The sequence below is a fragment of the Vipera berus genome (genome assembly GCF_964194415.1).
Source record: "Vipera berus genome assembly, chromosome: 1".
In the NCBI taxonomy this organism is placed as follows: Eukaryota; Metazoa; Chordata; class Lepidosauria; order Squamata; family Viperidae; genus Vipera; species Vipera berus.
Window position 1 is genome coordinate 233,011,144 of NC_138202.1, and position 21,618 is coordinate 233,032,761.

A 21,618-nucleotide genomic window follows, 5' to 3' on the forward strand; every position below is an offset into this window, starting at 1 on the left:
AGGGAGAGGATTTTTAATAAAATCTACTTTTTTCATATTTTTAGTGAGAATTAATCTGTTAAGATTTTCTTCTTCATTGGCTTGTTACAGGACTTCATATTATTTGAAAACAGAAAGTACATATGGCAAATTTGCCTTTAAAAATATGTCTTAATAAAATTATTTGATTTTTGAAAAGGCTTTCTGGGAAAATTACATGAATTAATTTATAAGGTATTTTCTTTGTGTAAGGGGAAAAGTGATTTTTTTGGGGGAAAGCATTATATATATATAATTAGGAAAAGTTACAAATGTAAAACTGATGCAGACTTTTAAAGAAAGGAGAGGGGAGGAAAGGAGAGGAGAGGAAAAGGGGGGGATCTCCCAAAACCTGAATCATAATACAGAATAGATTTATAATTAGCTGCATCCCCATATAAATACCAAGATTACAACCTGATATCCTTTTCAGACAATACATGGACTCATGCTCTGTAAAAAGAGTGTTCCCTGTCTTCATCATTCTGTAGTATATCTCAGCTTTTTTATTTTGGTAAGTCATCTGTTTAATGAATAATGGTTAGTATATCCATTTCCTCTGTCTCTTGTGTGTAAGAAGTCACCATGGAAAATACAATGTTATTCTGGCAGCACCGTACTACCTAGAGGTCACTGCTGAGAAATGGAACATAAATTAGCAAGTATTCTTGCTGCCACATGAATATTTTAATGAATGTCTAATAGCTTTGACATTTTAAGAAACTGGGTTTATACTGTAGCTTCCTTTGCCTACAGACATGAGCTACCCTTTTATCAAAGGCTTGGTATGAAAAGATCACTTTAAAATATGGAAAAGATAAGGATTGATGCAGGGAACTATAGGCCAGGTCTTCAACTCTCAACCCCTGATTTTTGTCAGCCTAGTACTAACTAGACAGATCTGACTCATTTCCGATTCTCCTGCATGAATGGGAGAAAAGGGTGCTCTTATCTCATGAATGAATGTTTTGTTTTGTTTTTAACCACAATAATATTCATCATGAACAGGATGCATGTCCAAATATATATATTTACCTAATTTAATACAATTCATATGATTACTCCAGAGGCAATCTTTATACATAAGAGATGTGGACTTGATTTACAAACAATAAATTACTTATGGGTTTGTTGCCACTGAAGCTAAATAAGCACAGTCATTTTTCAGGCTGAAATACCATTCTAAACATGATTCATAATTTTCCAGAAGCAAAAATTTCAGAACATGAAGCCATTCATAATGTTCCAGATATGGAATTCCAGATGTGGTTTTGCCCTGAGACAGCAGGTACATTTAACATATTTAGCACACGATTAATACATTTAAAGAGAATTCTGTGCTACAACAAATAACCAGTTTACCCAATTATTTTCAAAAAATACTTTCCATTTCTATCACATAGAAGGCAGAACCTTTAACGATTATTGTCTTAAACTGAATGATGATCTGTAAGTGTAAAGCAAGTTTGGCATAGGAAATGGAGAACAAATTTGTAAAATAGATTAAATTTGTACACTTGAGGTTTTGGAATTCAATTCCCAGCTTATAGTATTTAAAGTGTTGTGACCCAGGTTTAGGTCCAGTTGATCACTATAATCACTATAATCATTAAGCAACACTGGATCAATACTCTGTATCTAATGTATTGCATGTATAAAAATAATACACCACTTTTAGCTCTCAAGAAAAAGCAGAATCTAACAAACATCTAAAATAATGAAATCTGTTTGAGAAGAATGAGAATTATGAAAGAAAGTGTTATACACTTTTACATTCAATATTGAAGAGGAACAATGGGGGAAAATGCAATTGATTTTTCCTGTTCTCATTTTCCCAGCCTCAAGTTTTTGCCATCCCATTAGTTTACAAGTCTTTAAATGCCCACAAGAAATTTCAGACTAAACTGAGCTTATTAGTTTCTCTATTTCTAATACCCCTACTAAAAGGTTTTCTTTTCTTTATTTCATCAGTGCAATTCAATGGATTTCTCAAATTTAGTTAAGATGCCCAATTACTATCTTCTTCCAAATCTAATTTTAAAAGATGGTGGGGCAGAGTGAAGATGGCATAGAGCAGGAGTGTCAAACTCAATTTCATTGAGGGCCGCATCAGCATTGCGGTTGCCCTCAGGGGGCCGGGTGGGTATGGTCAGGGTGGGCGTGGCCTACTGGGTAGGCGTAGCTAGTGCGTATGGCCTACTGGGTGGGCGTGGCCAGCTCTACATCGTTTGCATCAAGGGTGCCTATGGGGGCCTGGGCAGGAGTGGGACATATCTGAGGGTCTCTAGCAGGAGGAGGGTCTCTGGGCCAGGGCCAAGGCAGTGGGGGCTGTTCCCTCACTGTTTCCAGGATGGTTTCGCGGGCCGCATGAAACCACTTCGCGGGCCAGATCCGGCCCCCGGGCCTTGTGTTTGACATGTCTGGCATAGAGGCAGCAACTGTTGTTAAGAGCTCCCTCTAAAACTTTTTAAATTTTTAATTAACTTTTTTTAATATTACTTCACTCCATTTTATTTTATTTGCATTCTTTTACTCTTCCTTTGCTGCACATCTGTATTTTTATTGTTTTTAACTGTAGATAGGTATTTTTTATCATCTCTGCTATGGGACAATGAAGCTCCACTTGCATTCTGCTTCTCAACCTTCACTCAAGCCTACTAAACAGCTTAAAGTTGATAGATTCTAAAAAAAAGTCAACAGTCTCTTGCAGTAAGTAACCAAATCTCTCCTATACTTCCTGATATACTTTCAAACAGATATGACCTCCTGGAATGGAATCTACAAGCAGAAATAAAAAGCTCCCAACTCTTAGATCTTTCTGTATTTGTTCCAGGAGAAGCTTCCCTTTCTCAAATTGCAGCCATTTTTTTCAGCTGCTGCAAGGCATATCTAAGAATGGAATGAGGACTTAAAAAACAAAAATGAAATACTGACTTCTTAACCAGACAATGCCTACTGACAGCGCAAACAGTACTGTCAATATTTTAGCTTCTGACCACAGTTAATAGCAAAGCAGACATTCTAAAAGAGACTTTTATTAAGTTTACATCCAAGGACTGATGCTGAGTCAGTAAAAACAAATTCATGAAGAGACAACGGTGAATTAAAAGCAGATAATAGCATTGGAAAGGTGGATCCGAATTAGAAACCTATAAAGAAAGTGTGGGATAAGCTAAGAGATCTAAGCCCCTTGGGAAGCATTTTGTTCTTCTGCCAGCTTCTACATTGTGAAAAGCAGTTGGCTGACATGCAAAAAGTCAAATGGATCCTGTCCAGGAGCGACACTAAACAAATCCTTGTTTCATTCAAACACCATACTATTGCCAGCATGCTGTTTAAAATGAAGCCTTTTTTTGAACAAGTTTGAGATCTTCCCATTAGGTGTGTTTCACATAAAGGAACTTAACCCAATAATAACTAATCTGGGCAATAGTAGTGCTTTTACTTTAAAGTTTAATGGTAGCAACATAAAACTTGGCAACTCCAAGGAAGTTCTATCACCCTGGTCCTTGGGAAGAGAGAGCCTGAATAAACAAGAAGTTTATTGTTTGACTCCCATAGTAAGTCAGTTCTTCAGAGAGCTGATTAACTCTTTCAGTACCCTGCCAGATATTGAACAAGTGGATATTATAAAAAGGTTTGACAACCTAAATTATTAACAACATGTACAGCTGGCAAACCTCTAATAAAGCTGTTTACCCCAACCCTCCAAGAAAATAATGCCTATTTTGAAAAAAATAATAATAAAAATCTGCTGGTTCATCCCTTACTTCAACACAGAATATGGACATGGAAGAGAACAACAAAGAGTCCTTGAGAACAGTTTCCACCTTACTCCCCCTACTCCCTGCTAAAACACCATACAGAAAATGTAAATAACAGAAATAAATAACAACATAAACAGAAATAAAATTGAGGTTGACAGACCAGAGGCTGTAAGGTGTATCCAAAATCTTGGTGAGTTACTAAACAAGGATTGATGACCAGGACTTAGGGGACAGTATCAATTGTGAATATGTGCAAATGGCCCCACTCTTTCTGGCCACTTGTAGGCCCATGAATGCAGGGTCATGAAAGGACAGCAAAGGAAACACCCAATATTCAAACCCACCCGGGAACAGCAGGTGTCTTGAGGGAAACACCCAAAAGGGAACATACTAGCTACTTTTGCTTTCTTCCTTCTTCGCTACAGTGTGCCAGCCTTGAAGGGCAAAGTCTTTATCTTATGTGTGTCAGCTTTGCTGGGTTCATTGCTTACGCAATCAAAATAGGTATAAAAGTAAAGCTTTTCTGATATTTGGGGCTTTTGTCTCTTTTTAGAGAAGCCCGTCTTTGTTCAGCTGAATAAAAACATAAAGCTTGAACGCAACTTCTTGGAGTAGTTGAGTTACAAGGAGATCATCCTTAGTTCTATGCTTCTAAAAATACATAAGCCCGAAATCACCGGTCAGAGCCACTGCTTATGAAGCAGTTCAAAATGGGATAAGGAGAGGATCTGAAGCAATCATCTTCACCTAGAAGTAAACTATTTGTAGGAGATCACTAGGCTGAGCCAGAGGGTTGGGTAAAGTGCATCATGAGTTTGGAGTTGCTTTGCTCCCACAAGAGACCTAAGTCCACTCCACTTGAATACTGTTGATTCTTATCTAGTGCTAATTTGCCTTGACCATTAGTAGATCAGATTCTTGTGTATAGGTTGCATGGGATAAACTTGAAGTACTTTGAACTAAACTCCTGTTCCTGGTTACTTGTGCCTGACACTATCTCTCCAGGACTCTGATACTATTATGATAAGCCACTCTGCAAAAGTAACCCACCTAAATTGCTGTGCACCTCAAAAACCGTTAGAGCTTTTACAATAGGAGGACAGTGATGAAGGTAGACACATTTCAAACCGATGTGTTTTTCTTTGACACCAATATCCGTTAAATGGCTGAAAAATCCATGTGTCTCATTCAAAATTCCAATAACTCCCAAATCTTTCCCACTAATACTAAGTACAATGACAGAACACATAACAATCTACCCCCAGTTATCTCCTCCTCTTGTTCCCCAACAGGTATGATTAATGATACAATGATTCCTATACAGATAATCCTCGATTTACGGCAGTTTGTTCAAAGTTACAACAGCACTGAAAAAAGTGACTTATTACCATTTTTCACTCTTATGAGCATTGCAGCATCCCCATGGTCACATGATAAAAATTCGAGTGCTAGCTGTCATATATTTATGACAGTTGCATTGTCCATTACAGTGAAAAGAAAACTTTGTAATGAAAATTTGTTTCATAAATTGATAGGTTGAAATTGTAAAGTTTAAATATGTAGAATATCTGATACTTAAAATGACATTTTTCCCCAGTTGTGTATTGCAAATACGGGTAGTCCTCACCTAATGACCACAGTTGGGACTGCCAACTTGATTACTAAGAGCCATGGTTGTTGACTGGAAAATCATGATTGCCTTATATCTCCTTTGGTCATTAAAAGAAACATCATGTGACCACAACCAATGATTTTACTTCCACCTTCTCTATCTGCTCTACTTTTTGCAAATCAATTGTGAAGCACATCAGTGGTAATCACATGACTGCAGAACATGGCAACAGTCATAAATATGAGGATTGGTTAAAAATCGAATATTTTACACCATTGTAACTTTGAATAGTCACTAAACTAGGCAGTTGGCAACCAAGGACTACCTGTAATTCAAGTACAAAATGCAAGATAATTAAAATATTATCAATAATATTTGCATTAGCAGATATTTCATATCCATTTTTTATAACTAACGTATATCATAGTTTTAAATGGAAATTAAACAATATACAATATTTGCTAATGGCAATGAACAAACAGGATAATTGATGTTGGGATTTTGGGACCATGTATGTATCTCTCTCTCTCTCTCTTTTCCTGAGGAAATAGTGGATTTTGTACTGTTTTAAATTCAATATATTCAAGCCTGCCATATGGCAAGCTAGTGCAGCCTTGCTTTTCTATTCCCTAAACATCTGAGGACATATCACTATTATTTAGATTTTTGCATGTCAAAGTAACATTAATTTTAGTTGAAGGTGTGTATATGTCATCAAATGCTATTTTGCTTAATAATTAGTTGTGCGCATGTGTGTATTGATAAATTTTCCTTAGTTAAATTAAATTTTAGAGCACTTTTCCATCATTTTGGATTTGACATAGCATCATATTATTTTGGGGATCAGTGTTGATTTATTTCTGTGTTTTTAAAAAACTTCAGCAGCACTATAGGTATTCCTCGACGTACAACCTCAATTGAGCCCCAAATTTGCATTGCGAAGTCAGATAGTTGTTAATAATAATAATAACAATTTAATTTTTATACCGCCCTTCTCCCGAGGGACTCAGGGCGGTGTACAGGGCAATACAATAAAATACAATATATAAAAATTAAAAGAAATATTAAATATAATAGCCCAATTCAATAGATTAATACAAAATGTTAAAATACCCCTAAACCCATCAGACCAGGCCGGCTTGTTCAAATAAATATGATTTTAGGTCACGTCGGAAGGAGCGAAGGTCGGGAGCCGTCCGGAGCTCCACCGGTAAATGGTTCCAAAGGTCTGGCGCGCCCACAGAGAACGCCTTCCCCCTGGGGGCCGCCAGTCGACACTCTTTGACCAACGGCACCCTAAGGAGGCCCTCTCTGTGGGAGCGCACTGGACGAAGGGAAGTTGATGCCAGCAGCAGATGCTCCCGTAAGTAACCCGGACCCATGCCATTTAGGGCTTTATAGGTCGTAACCAGCACCTTGAATCTTACCCGGAGGACAACCGGAAGCCAATGCAGCTCACGAGTAGAGGTGTTACATGGGAGTATCGGGAAGTCCCCACCACCACTCGCGCGGCTGCATTCTGCACCAGCTGGAGCCTCCGAGTAGTCCTCAAGGGCAGCCCCATGTAGAGAGCATTGCAGTAGTCCAAACGGGAGGTCACGAGTGCATGAGTGACTGTGCGCAAGGCATCCCGGTCTAGATAGGGCTGCAACTGACGCACCAGGCGAACCTGAGCGAAGGCCCCCCTAGTCACAGCTCCTATATGATCTTCCAAGGAGAGCTGTGAATCTAGGAGGACACCCAAGTTACGAGCCCTATCTACGGGGGGTAATATCTCACCCCCCATAATTAACGATGGAATATTCTGAATTTCCTGAGACGCCGGCACACACAGCCACTGTCTTGTCAGGGTTGAGCCGAAGCCTGTTCCTCCCCATCCAGACCCGGACCGCCTCCAGGCAACGGGACATCACGGAGAGGGCATCACTGGGGTGGTTTGGGGTGGAGATAAAAAGCTGGGTATCATCAGCATATTGATGATACCCAACCCCAAAACCACGAATGATCTCACCCAGCGGCTTCATATAGATGTTGAACAGGAGAGGCGAGAGGACCGACCCCTGAGGCACTCCACAAACAAGAGGCCTCGAGGCCGACCTCTGCCCTCCTGCCAACACCGACTGCAAACATCCCAGGAGGTAGGAGGACAACCACCGTTAAGTGAATTTTGCCCCATTTTATGACCTTTCTTGGCACAGATGTTAAATGAATCACTACAGTTGTTAAGTTAGTAACATGGTTGTTAAGTGAATCTGGCTTCCCCATTGACTTTGCTTGTCAGAAGTTTGCAAAAGACCCTGGGACACTGCAACCATCATAAATACAGTTGCCAAACATCTGAATTTTGATTATGTGACCATGGGAATTCTGCAATGGTCGTACGTGTGAAGAACAGTCATAAGTCACCTTTTTTAATGCCATTGTAACTTTGAATGGTCATTAAAAAATGGTTGTAAGTCAGGGACTACTATACTATTTTGTTTTGAAACCTATGGTCCTCCAGACCTTGTGATTTGTTTTCCCACTAATGAGAACTCTTGGACCTGCAATCAAGTCAGTCACTTCTCTCCCCATTATCCCGAGGATTACCGTTCTATCTCTAGATCCATTCCTTCATGCATCTATTGTCAATTAATAATCAGTTCTAATCAGTACTTTTTTTCTAAAAAAAAGGTTCCAGAACTCAGAGGTGCTGTCACTGGGAGCGATGCCAGTGTCTTGCTACAGCGTCGCTGCCCATCCTTTCCACCCCCGCCCCTACGGCTCAGAGCCACATGCTGTGGGGATTCCCCTCCCCACAGCTGCCGTGGGGATTTCCCTACCCGCAGTTGCCACACTGTGACCCGTGCTGAGCCCCCACCCGGAGCTGCTCCAAACCCCGACCCAGAGCTGTGATCCTTGTGGCAGTGATCTCCAGCACCAAACAGCTGATGGCCTCCGGCACCAGCTCTCATTCACTTACTGCCCTGTCGCTTCCAAATGCAGTAAGTGAGTGAGGGAGCAAGTGGCGTTTGGAAGCATTTGGAAGCGATGGGGCAATAAGTGAGTGAGTGAATGAGCAAATGGTGTTTGGAAGCATCAGGGCAGTAAGTGAGTGTGTGAACGAGTGTGCACATTCAGCAAGTGTGATGTATTTGTTCTAGCATTTCTAGGCCTCTTTCCAACCACATCCAGAAAAATTTGTAACAAACATTTGAATTCTCAAGGCCATGTTTGGTATTTCCCAACAATCTGCTACTGGAAGGAAAAAAAAATCCCTACTGTGTTACTGATCCCAGAGAAGCATTTGCATGTATGCAGGTATCCTTAGGGTGCCATAGTTATGGATTAGAAATATTGGTTGCAAAGCTGGCATTTCTGGATGTAATACAGATATTTTGGACTTATTTTTGTTTCTTTGCATGTTTGATATTTTTAAAAAGGCATATGCTACTGACTACGCTTATGCACATATGTAACCTCTTTTGCTAGGATACATGACCACTGCTTGTCTAGAATGTGAAAAGTGAAAGATTGTGACTAAACAAAATTTTAATGTATAGATAATACCACCAGAAATTATTTTAGCCTTTTTAATAAATGTTGTTATTGATGTTAAGCTCACCATGGAAAACTTCATATATTGTTATATATATACTAGGTTAATTATTTAAAGACTGAAGTGCAACATAACTACATTCTAAATAATCTATTTTTCAAAACACACAACAGTCCAAACAGTAAAAGTAAAGTCCAAATTAAGAATATTTCATTCTTAAGAATTGTTTAATTTAAAGTGGTTTAGTTGTAATAGATGGTTATAGATTCAAAATAGTTTTCAAGAGTATTTACAAAAGATACTATTTTTTTCTAGCATCAGCTAAATTAGACATATTACATTGAGAAAAATGTTTCTCATTTCTTTCCTGTTACCTTTATTGATTTCATTGCAGAGATGAACACCTTGATGTGAACAAAGTTATCACTAAAAGCCAACATGGGTTTGTCAAAAACAGATCGTGCCAGACAAACCTTATTGTATTCTTTGACCAAGTGACAAAACTAGTGGACCAGAGGAATGTTGTAGATTTAATTTAGTTGGATTTCAGTAAGGCATTTGATAAAGTAGATCACAACCTACTACTTGATAAGATAGAAAAATGTGGGTTAGATAGCATCACCACCAGATGGATTCGTAGCTGGCTGACAGGCCGTACTCAGTGTGTGGTCGTCAATGGAACTGCATCTACATGGAAGGAAGTGTGTAGTGGGGTGCCCCAGGGCTCTGTTCTGGGCCCAGTGCTCTTCAACATCTTCATCAACAATTTGGATGAGGGAATAGATGGGGAACTCATCAAATTTGCAGATGACACCAAGCTGGCAGGAATAGCCAATACTCCAGAAGATAGGCTTAAGATACAGGAGGATCTGGACAGACTCGAACACTGGGCACTATCTAACAAAATGAAATTCAATTGTGAAAAAAGTAAGGTTCTGCATTTAGGCAGGAAAAATCAAATGTACAGGTATAGTATAGGTGGTACCTTGCTCGATAGTAGTAACTGTGAGAGGGATCTCGGAGTCCTAGTGGACAATCACCTAAATATGAGCCAGCAGTGTGCTGCAGCTGCGAAAAAAGCCAACACAGTGCTAGGCTGCATTAACAGAGGAATAGAATCAAAATCACGTGAAGTACTAATACCACTTTACAATGCCTTGGTAAGGCCACACCTGGAATACTGCATCCAGTTTTGGTCACCACGATGTAAAAAAGATGTCGAGACTCTAGAAAGAGTACAGAGAAGAGCAACAAAGATGATTGGGGAACTGGAGGCTAAAACTTATAGAGAACGGTTGCTGGAATTGGGTATGTGTAGTTTAATGAAGAGAAGGGTGATGGGTGACATGATAGCAGTGTTCCAATATCTCAGGGGCCACCACAAAGAAGAGGGAGCCAAGCTATTCTCCAAAGCTCCTGAAAGCAGGACAAGAAGCAACGGATGGAAACTAGTCAAGGAGAGAAGCAACCTAGAACTAAGGAGAAACTTCCTGACAGTTAGAACAACTAACCAGTGGAACAACCTGCCTCCAGAAGTGGTGAATGCTCCAACACTGGAAGTTTTTAAGAAGAGACTGGACAGCCATTTGTCTAAAATGGTATAGGGTTTCCTGCCTTAGCAGGGGGTTGGACTAGATGACCTCCAAGGTCACTTCCAACTTCTTCTTCTTCTTCTTCTTCTTCTTCTTCTTCTTCTTCTTCTTCTTCTTCTTCTTCTTCTTCTTCTTCTTCTTCTTCTTCTTCTTCTTCTTATTATTATTATTATTATTATTATTATTATTATTATTATTATTATTATTATTATTATTATGTTAACATAGGAAATATATTATTTTGTTATCTAATTTTACCTTCCAAGGGACAGAAGGAGATGAAAAATGTGAGGTTCTTTCCTGTTGGCTTTTTTTGAATTAGCTGTTTTAGATTCTAAAAGTTTAGTTCCTAAAGAGGTAACCTTGTAAATAATTTTAATGTCCTCCCCTAGTGCAGGGTAGGCAACCTTGGCTCTTTTATGACTCAAGGACTTCAGCTCCCAGAATTCCTCAGCTTGGAAACCTCTCTCTTTCCCTTTAGAATGGCTGGCTCAGGATTTTTGGGAGTTGAAGTCCACGAGTCATAAAAAAGAGCCAAGATTTACCCCTCCAATAGACTTTCGAAAGCCAATAGAGGGAGCTTTTTTTTGCCAAGAAAAAGGTGCCGGAACGCTGTTCTGAGCGTTCTATGAGAAAAAAAGCCCTGGTTCTAATCCAACCCTTTTCCAAACCACTATTCACCCTGTCTTTTGGGAAACCCAATAAAAACCTTTGTGAACAATAACAGTTTCATCAAAAAGAAGCCACAAATGCACATTCTTTTTTTTAAACAAATAGCTGAATAGAATTACATAGGTATCAGAAGAATTTCCAACAATACATAACTATGGGATGAATACATCCAATAGCATAGCACCGAATAGCATAGAACATTTCATGAGAGTAAGCAAATCTTCTAAATCTACTTCTCTCACTCATGACCAAATTGAAAACATGAGAAGAAAAGGCTCAAATTCCCTCTACCCTCTCAATACAGGAAGGGCTTGAACATAGGAGACCATTCTGGATAGAGGGGACCAATGGTTTGAAAGAGGGGTAAAAGAGGCCATTTATGTTAACATTGAGCAGCCCTCTCTCAACAGAGGGAGGAGGGATACAACATCTTCTATCTCCAGTCTACAACACAGTCAACAGTTCAAGGAAGGCTCCACTCCCATTTGCACTACTCAGGTGACCCTGACAACACAGATAAACCTCCAGGTGGCTTCAATGACACCACCTATCCTCAATTTACAATGCAGTCCTTTTGGCTGTTCCAAGAAGATTCCACACCTCTGAGGTCACAGATAAAACCCCAAGTAACCACAATGGCTCTCAGAGAGTGTTAAGGGCACTTGACTGCAAAAGCCTTGGTGGAGCAGTGGGCTAATGCCTCCTTAAGTAACACCAGCTGCCTGCAATTAGTGCAGGTTCGACTCCCACCAGGCTCAAGGTTGACTCAGCCTTCCATCCTTCCGAGGTAGGTAAAATGAGGACCCAGATTGTTGGCGGCAATTAAGCTGACTTTGTAATAATGCCGCTTGGGAGGGGTGTGAAAGCCCTAATAAGCAGGCATATACATAGAATGAAGGCTACTGCTACTGCTAAGCTTGTAAGCCGCCCTGAGTCTTCGGAGAAGGGCGGGATATAAATGGAATTTTTTAAAAAAAGAAAACACAATCTTTCTATTTCCCCCCACCACCATCCTGTCACAACCTATCATTCCCCCTCCCACCAACTCATCTCAACTGTCAATAATGCCTTCCATCTCCCACAGCATCCAATGCAACTGATGACGCTTCCAGGATAGGAAATGAAATATCTTATTTTTCCTCCAAAAATCAAGTCCGCTTGCCTTTTCAAAATAAAAAACCACCTGATATATGTTCAGGAAAAGTTAGATGTCAACTCCTTTAGGGGCTAGTAGTATAATATATTGGGGATTTTCAGACAGATAATTTGTGATTCTTCTGTGGTTGCCTCATTTGGTTTAATATTCATACTGTTGGTAAAATGATTTTGGGCCTTTTCAAAATAAAAACACTTTCGAAAGGTTTGAATTTTTTTCAGATCTGTAATATATATTGTTATGTGTGTGTATAATTGTAAAATCTTTTGTTTGTATCCATTATTATAGATTTAGATCCTGCCTTTCATTCAGCATATACAGTACTCTCGCTTCCATTTTACCCTCACAACAATCCTGTGACACAGGTTGGGCTGAGAGAGAGAGTGACAGGGGCAATTACCCAATGAGTTTGCATGACCAAGGGAGTGGGGGGTGGGGATTTGATCTTGGCCCTTCCCACTGCTAGGCCAAACACAGCTCTTGCTGGGAAAGCCTGAATGAAAAGGAAGAGAAGTTTCTGGAACTCCTAGTCAGAGAGGCTTCACATTTGCTGCAGTTCAGGCAATCAGCTAGAGGTCTGCTTTCAAGGGACTTGGGGAACTAAACTTTATTATTATTGATTGTTTTTTTAAAAAAAATGTATATTCCACCTTTATTTTTTATTAAAGAAACTCCAAAGAGGTAAACATACCTCATATTTCTTCTTTCTCCTATTTCCCCCACAACAACCCTGTGAGGCGAGTTGGGCTGAGAGAAAGGGAGTAATCTCAGGACCCTCAGGTGACTTTCATGGCTAAGGTAGGACTGGAACTCACCACCTCTTGGTTTCTAAGCCAGCACTTTAACTGTTAAACCAAACTGGCTGTTTTAAACAAGTTTTTGGCTAAAATGATATCACAACATTTGGGGAACTGTGAGGCGTAGAAGACTCAGGTACTGGTTTAAAAAGCTTGATTTACAGGGATGTTATAACAAAGTGAACTAAACTTTCTCCTTCCTTAAACCTTCAACTGGGTGAGGCCTGAGACCACAGAACACAGCTATTTTTTTTTTTAAAATAGGATCTTACTTATTTTTATAATAGAGTGTAATATGAATAAGGAAGCTGATTAGAGTGTTAATATTTTGCAATGAAAAGGCCATAGAGGCAGTGATAGAATTTTGATAATACTTACAACATAGGATCTCTTTATTTATTTATTTTATTTATTCAGTTTATATACCGCCCTATTCCCAAAGGACTCAGGGCAGTTTACAAGGCAAAATTTAAAAACAATCCAATATAAAATTAAAATAAATTAAGTCTAGCCGCAAAAATTAAATCACAATTTAAAAATATTAAACCCCTCAGTCCAGACCAGATAGCTCAAAGAGCCAGTCGTGGTCTTGTAAGCAACATGTAGGAGAGGTATTTCTCCCTGAGGTTAGTCATTGCTGAATTTGGAAGTCTATAACTATAGCCATTTTGCTCACAGTATTGTTTTTGAAGTGTTAGTAAGAATTTCAATAGGTTTTGAGATATTTCTCAGCAGATGTTTAGATATCACTCCTATATACAAATCATGTTTCAATAGATATTGTAATAGCAGGCTTTTTACTGACATATTTGGTAAAGCAAGGCAGTCTAGTGTCTAAGCGTGATAAAACGTAAATTGCCCACTGATATCTCTGTGAAAGATTTAAGCATATGCTTAACTCTCCACTGATCTAATGGAATTTACTTTGTGCTTTATTCTGTTTTCATGGCAGTATTCAAAGATGGTCAAAAATTCAGAGATTTGATCCATGCAGGGAAAAGAAGCAGGAAAATCAAACAATATCTGCCCATCATTGTCACAAAAAAAGAGAAAGGGGTTGAAATCTGGAATGACTTTCTTAAAATTCTAGAGTAGTCAAGCAGCTGAAGCCTGCAGTGCAGTAAAGCTCTAAGGCTACCTACTTGGTTTGAAGGAGCTGAGAAATGCTAATGTCTATACTTCCCTTTGAAAAAGGAAGCCATGATAGCACTAGAGATATAGCTGGTTTTTGTTCATCTAACCAGATTTAAGCTAGAAAGAACAGAAAGAAGAATGTGTGGAAATGACATGTTTTCAGCTGCTTAGCAACCACAGTGTGGCTCACAAGTTTTCCACTTTTATCACTCCTGCCTTGAAACCTGATTTTCAGGACATACTTTTAGGTAAGAGCTGTTTAATTTTAAATTAAGTGTTGTACTTAGAATTGCATACAGTTTTACTCTTTGCAACTACTATTACAATTATTGTTACTTATAACAGCAATAATGTAATTGCTGTTACCCCAACAATGATCTTAGGAAGATACCCAACAGATAAATGGATAGTACTCTGTAGGAAGTCATCACATAAACCCAGAGAAGGAAATATTTTGGGGGATATTAAAAAAAAGCAGAATATTGTATTTCTCCAAAGGAATAATAGAAAATCTTAGGTAGAAACAGCCCAGTCTCCCCCAAGCAGAAACTCAGCAGGTCAGCTCTGTAGAAATGCAGATAATCCTATTCAGAAAGACTGGAGCCAGGAAGCTTAGAGCTGATGAGATTACAAAGAGAAAGACCCCTAAAATCTACATCCCTCACCCAAAATCTAAAGACATGATCTTTAGGACGTAATAGGATTAACCCACCACCATTAGAATATCAAAAGGGAACACTGAACCTCAGGTCAAAGTTCATTGCACAGGAAGAGGAACAACCTCAAACAGGAACAACTCCAAACAGAAACCCCCCAAAAGGTATAAAAACCCACCCAGTTCCAGCTCCATTTTGTTAGCCACCCAAGAAACATGCTGCTGTCACGGAAGTTTCTGGCAACTAAATAAACTGAAACTTTTCCCCCATGCAATCTCCATTTTGTTTATTTCTGGCTTGGACTGGACCCTGATGAATATTTTTTCTTTCAACAACTCTTACCTCAGATCTCCAATATTTAAGGATCCTTCAGAAAATGTATAGGGACCTGGCTATACTATATTGTTACTGCAATAACAATCTTCCTTGTCTGTTGCAGAAGTGATATTCCAGAAAAGCACTCTTAAAAGTGGGAAATACATTAGTGTAAATTGGTACAATGAATACATGTGCATGCATTTGAGCATTATTGGCGATGAAATAGAAGTGGATATGAGAATTTGTATAAACAGTTACAATTTTAACACCCATAGAATCTGAATTTCTTTTTAGTGGCCTGGGAGTTTTTCCTAGTCATGCTACACAAATAATTTTGGCAGTGTCAACTCCTCATTTTGAAGTGGAAAATGCCCAAGGGAAGTGGAATTAACTCAGAGTCTAACAAAATCCGGAACCTTTTCCCATTTTTAAAAAATACATAGAAGGTTCAGATGCTTGGTCTAAGCCTCCAATTGCAACTCTTAAACATCCAACACCCCCCCACACACACTTTAACATATTTCCTATTCAACAAAAGGATCGCCCAGCTTTGCTCAAAGGGAAATACAGAAAAGTTGAAGATCCCATTATACAAATGGTCTTCTACTTGTGTGAGGAATGAATTCTAGCTAGATTGTAGATGCATACTCATTTTATATGCTTTTCACTGCGGTTTCTTAAACTTACATTTTCACTTCATGCAAAAGGCTTTTGAATTCTGTGACTGAATTCATAGGAGGGATCCATAAATGTGAACAGGACTCCGTATCATCTTCAATTGATGATACTGTACAGTAAAAGATATGAATCTCCTCTGAGGGTTTTGAGATATCTAGTGAATTTGCAAAGAGAATAATTTTGGTTGTCATATGGTGGAGAGGTTCAGGATAATGTTCTTGCTGCTTGCATGTTCTTAAATTACTAGGTGGGGATGAGGGTTGTATGTGCACATATTCTAGCCATTGATATTCCCTTGTTCTGAAATCTTTACTGCTTCTATCAGTGAATACATTCTCAACCTTTTTATTTCCTCAAGCAGTTTCCATTTCATTTTTCTGAAGTACAATCAAAAACAAATACTACCAACTAATGGTCTCTCTCCTCTTTCTCTTCATTTCTTTCTACTAGGAAAATTTATTGATATTCTGATTCTTCCACATGTATTGTAATTCATGTAAAATACACAAGAGCAGATTTGGCCAAGTTAATGATTTTCATGATATATAGTATAAAATTGCATGGCAATTTTCCTCTGGGGAGGAAAAACATGTTTTTAATGTTTTCATGTTGTACAATAAGGTTATAAAAAGAAATTCAACAATAAATATTTTTAAGAACATAGAAACTGAATATATTGTAGTTTCTCAGCAGAAACAGAAATATGAAAGCAATACTTAGTCCATTTTATTTTCAATGAGATGTTTTAAAATAGAAATAGAATTTCATGTAAATTAAAACAATTTTCCTTACTAGCTGCTCATAACTCTCTTCTTCCTCAACCTTTTCTTTGTACTATAAAATGTAATTCCCCTAATAGGACTGCTGGAATATGGAAAGTATTTAACTACAAAAAGTAACAAGTAAATCAAGCAAGGCATTTTATATGTTAAGTCTCTCCTAATGGTAGCTTGTAATTTAATCCAGTTCAAGATTTTCGTATTATTATACAGCTGATGGTTTATAGAATATTATATACTGTAGCACCAATACCCTGTACCAAATTGGAAATCGGGAAGATCCATTATAAGAGGAGCTAGCAGTCTGCAGTGGAACAGGGATTAGCATAATTCATTTTTAAACTGAGTGCTGAAGACTTTAAACATGACTAATTGAAGATGTGACTTGGATGCTTCAAATGTACAAATTTTATTATGAACTTTTCTAATCACAAAAGGGGGAGAAAAAGAATCTAGTCTCCAAGAGGACAGTCACCTGAGGGAGTAATGCAGATGATTTCTATAAACCATAGCAAGTTATACCTGTTCTAGCTCCCATTCTCTAGTTCTGCCTATGGCATATATCAGGTTACACAAATATTTATGACTGATTATGCTGTAATTGATTGGATAGTATTCAGCATTAGTGCCATATTGTCTTCTTTATTTCACCATGACATTGGGAAAAAGGTGTACTTGCATTGAATACTATATCTATGATGGCTTTTCATCCATCTTCCATTATTGGTTTTCTTTGACGAAATGAGATTTTCACTCTACACTCCAATGAAATATTCTAAGTTACGCATTGTTGTAGTTCTAGTGAAAATTAATTAATGATAGGCATCTCTCCTCTTGATGTGGGCTAGTGCAATTTTAAAGGCGAACAAAAATCAGAATTTGCTCAGAAGAATTAGAACTACAAGAATTCATTGCAGGTTTTCAGTTCTTATCAAACCACATTGGGGTTTGTATATTCAAATGCAGCCAAGAAGCTTTGAACAGTTTTGTCTGCTCTTGCATTGGGATAATCTTTGTGATTTAGAACAATTCTCAGCTTGGCCAAAGTGATGATCTTTGACCTATACAGTTTTAAACAAGATAGTATTTTGTTCTGTTCTTACAACTGATTTCAAAGTACTTAATGTATTTGATCAGTTATGTCAGATTCACTTCAATCAACATCACATTTTAATTTTAATTGCTTTATTGGACTATAAGTCTTTAATATTGTGTGTGTGTGTGTGTGTGTGTGTGTGTGTGTGTGTGCATGTATGTGGCAAGAGGAATACTCACTTAGGATGGAAACAAAACATTGGGCCTGAACACAAACTGTACCAGTTCTTTAAAGTAACCCTTTGTAAATATAAATGTATTTTATTTTAAGTAATATCTCAGCTGTCTGTGTGTCTGGATTGGTTCCTAACCATAGCCACTTCTATGTCAAACCATAATTTGACATAGATACAGAATATCTATATCTATGTCAAATTATATATAGATAGTGATATGTAGGTCTGATAATTTTTTATAATAAACAATAGGACACTATTTTAAGATGAATAAAGATAATTTCAAATATAATTCTCTTTTCCCCCTCTAGACTGACTGTCTATGCTTTCCAGTTACACCTACATTGTGGAAGAGCAAGGGCTTCTGTTGAAATGTTGGTTTAGAATTGCAGTGCTAAATTAATAAAGAAGATCACCACCACTCCTGATCAAGCCACCTCTATAACTGTCCAATTTGTCTGAAAGTAAGGCTGCCTATAGCCTGAGGCAAAAGCAAGGTACTGCCTGTTTATGTTTGTTCATATATCAGCTTTTGTTCATATTTCACTTTTGTACCAATGTTCAGAATGGCTGAAAGTCTTTATCATATTGAGTGACTTGTATCACTCCCACCATCCCCAAGTGTCAAGTCTCTGGGAATGGATGATGAAAAAATGAATTAGGAGTAGCAGTGAGGTTTTTATATCTACATATGCAGATCTTTTTGACATTGGCTCTGAAACATGCCAATATTGTTTCAAGGTTAGAGGCCACAATACTACAGGTAGTCCTCAATTTACAACCACAATTGAGCTCCATATTTCCAATGCTAAGCAAGCAAGTGAATTTTGCCTCATTTTACAACCCTTTTTTGCCACAGTTGTTAATTGAATCATTGTAGTTGTTAAGTGAATCATGTCATTAAGCAAATCTGGCTTCCTACACTGATTCTGCTTGTCAGAAGCCAGCTGGAAAGGTTACAAATGGTGATCACACGACCACTGGAGAGTGCAACTGTCATAAATACATGCCAAATGCCAAGCACTCGAATTCTGAACATACGACAGTGGGGATGCTGCAATAGTCTTAAGTGTGAAAATTGTCACAGGTTGCTTATTTCAGTGCCATTGTAACTTTGAACGGTCACTAAATGAAGTGTTATAAGCTGAGGACTACTTGTATTCCGTGAACCTTTTCCAGAGGAAAGAGGGAGAAGGAACCCTGTGTAAATTTCTAGTTTTGTCTGGAGGATTTACAACTGACATTTTTAAAAGTGAGGAGCATATGCCATTCATTGGAGGTATTTTTCAAGAGGCATAATAATAAACAGTTCTGTCATTTTCTAGTTATATGTGGTATAAAAAGCTCAATAGAAGTTTTGCTTTTAAAGGGTTATGCGGCTTATTTTCCCCTTTTTCAAATAAGGTGAGCTTCATTTCTGGGATGTTTTTTTAGGAGATGGATAGACATCTTTGTCTCTAGCCACAGTAATGATATCAGAGATGAGTGGGATCTGCCAATATTAATATTTTACTATGGAAGCGTGAAAGCTAAATGTGAGTTTTGGGGAATGAAATGACTTGCAGTTCAGTAACAAAGCAACAGAGTAGGACGATATAGTGGCCTCCAAGTAAGATAAAATCTTAAAACTACAGAGTGCAGGGACTTTGTGACAGATGGAACACTTTGTCCAGTGTAATAGTTCCTTTTAAAAGAAACTAGACTCTTTATTATTATTATGGTTGGTTCTTGGGTCATTTTTACCTCTTGTTTTATAAACTGGCAATTAACAATAGAAAAACAATAACAAAATACTGTATATATAGTTTAAATTTCTAATGAACCTGAACTTCTAGAAATATTCAAATATATAAAGGTAGAATCTTTGAACAATAATTAATGCGTAACATGCATCCATATTATACTAATATGAATTCATATTATACTACTAATAAATTTTTATGTATGTGCTTGTCTGGGATCGAATGTTCCTCCAAATTTCCCAACCATTGACATTTCATTCAAAATGACTTAGATACCTACAAATAAATAGCAACATTACTGTAGTGGTCCAAGGCTGAGCCAAGTGTTACATTTTGAATCAGTGCTGTTTTCTGAGTCCCACACCACCAACAATTGCACTTTTTTTTCTGAAAAAATGCAAAGTTGTCCAAAATAATATGTTGAATAACTCATCCTTACATAATTCAAAATAATCATTCTTTGACACTGATGCATGGATATTCTGCTTTATTGTTTGAGGCCTCTGCGTGGTTGTGAACATTTAGGTAAGTCACTTGGGAAAAAAAAACATGTCAAATCATCTGGTGGGAATGGGCTGTAATATTTAAGCCTATCAATCCATTTATCTTTAATTCACAAGATTCACAGTTATTTTGGAAAAGGCTAATTAGGCAGCTGTTCTAGACTGGACTACCTTGATAGCCATGGTGCTTCTTGGAGGTGGGCTTCTTCAGTTGCATTTTCAGAACAATCCAAAAAGGATCTATTTAAAGTAGAAGTAATATCTTCATTTGGCAGCCAGCGACATGTAGTCTGTTAATTTTCTCTAGCTTTTGGCAAGCAAGACTGAGAAATAGATGGCTGTTGTGAGGAGGCAATGACAAGGAGAGCTTGAACTCTCAGATTCCAAGGGGACCAGAAAGAGGTTTGACTCTCTTAACTTTTGTAGCATGTGGGGACAGGATGAGTAACACCTGGCTAAAATGGAAGAAATCTGTGGTGTATCTTCATCTCTCTCCCACAATACATCCTACTATTAAATGGCTGTTGGATACTTGGCTCTGCTTGTCTGGCAAACTTATAATGTTTTTTTATTATTTCAGCTTAAGAAATCATTTTTGGAGAATAAGGACAGATAGTTGATTGCATTCCCAAGTCTACTTTGATCAGGAGCATGACAGAGTTATTCCCACAGAAAATCTTAAAGGTTTAAAGTTGGGATCATGCTCCCTTTTAAGCTGATAATGCTATGCCATTCATCACTAGGTCTGAGCATGCTATGGCATTAGTGAGACAACTGACTGGTGGTAACTTGCCAGTTGTGATCTACAGATCAAGGTGCAATAAACTGGGGCCTTCCACAGCAAAGATTCTTTCAGGAGCGGAGTATTATACTTTGTTAAGCAGGCACATGAGTTCTGGAAGTCCAAAAATGAAATGGTAATCAATAGTAATAATTAGTCATTTGTAGATCTTAGCAGCTATCTTAAGCTGCTGAGAATCTAAGAGCTAACACAGAGCTCTGAATTAATAATGATTAATAAAAGGCGAACATAGATCTGAAGTAAGTAATAATCTGTGGGAAATTTAATACATTACATTCTGGAAGAGAAAGACAAAGGGTGAGTCCAAGAAATGAAAGACTAGGACAAGATTTCAAGAAATGTTTCATTTTAATGGCACATAGACAGAATTTAATAAAAGGAGAGGGAGAGGGGAGAGAGAGAGAGAGAGAAGTCTTAAGGCTTCTGGCTATAGCAAAAATGCAAGACATTTTCAGATGACATATTCAGTTTCTTAACAAAACAAAGAATGCAAGAGACATTATGTCATATAATGTTGCATTCGTTGATACACATAATCACATGCTAAAGAATACACTTGAGCATATTGAGGGGCATGGTTAAA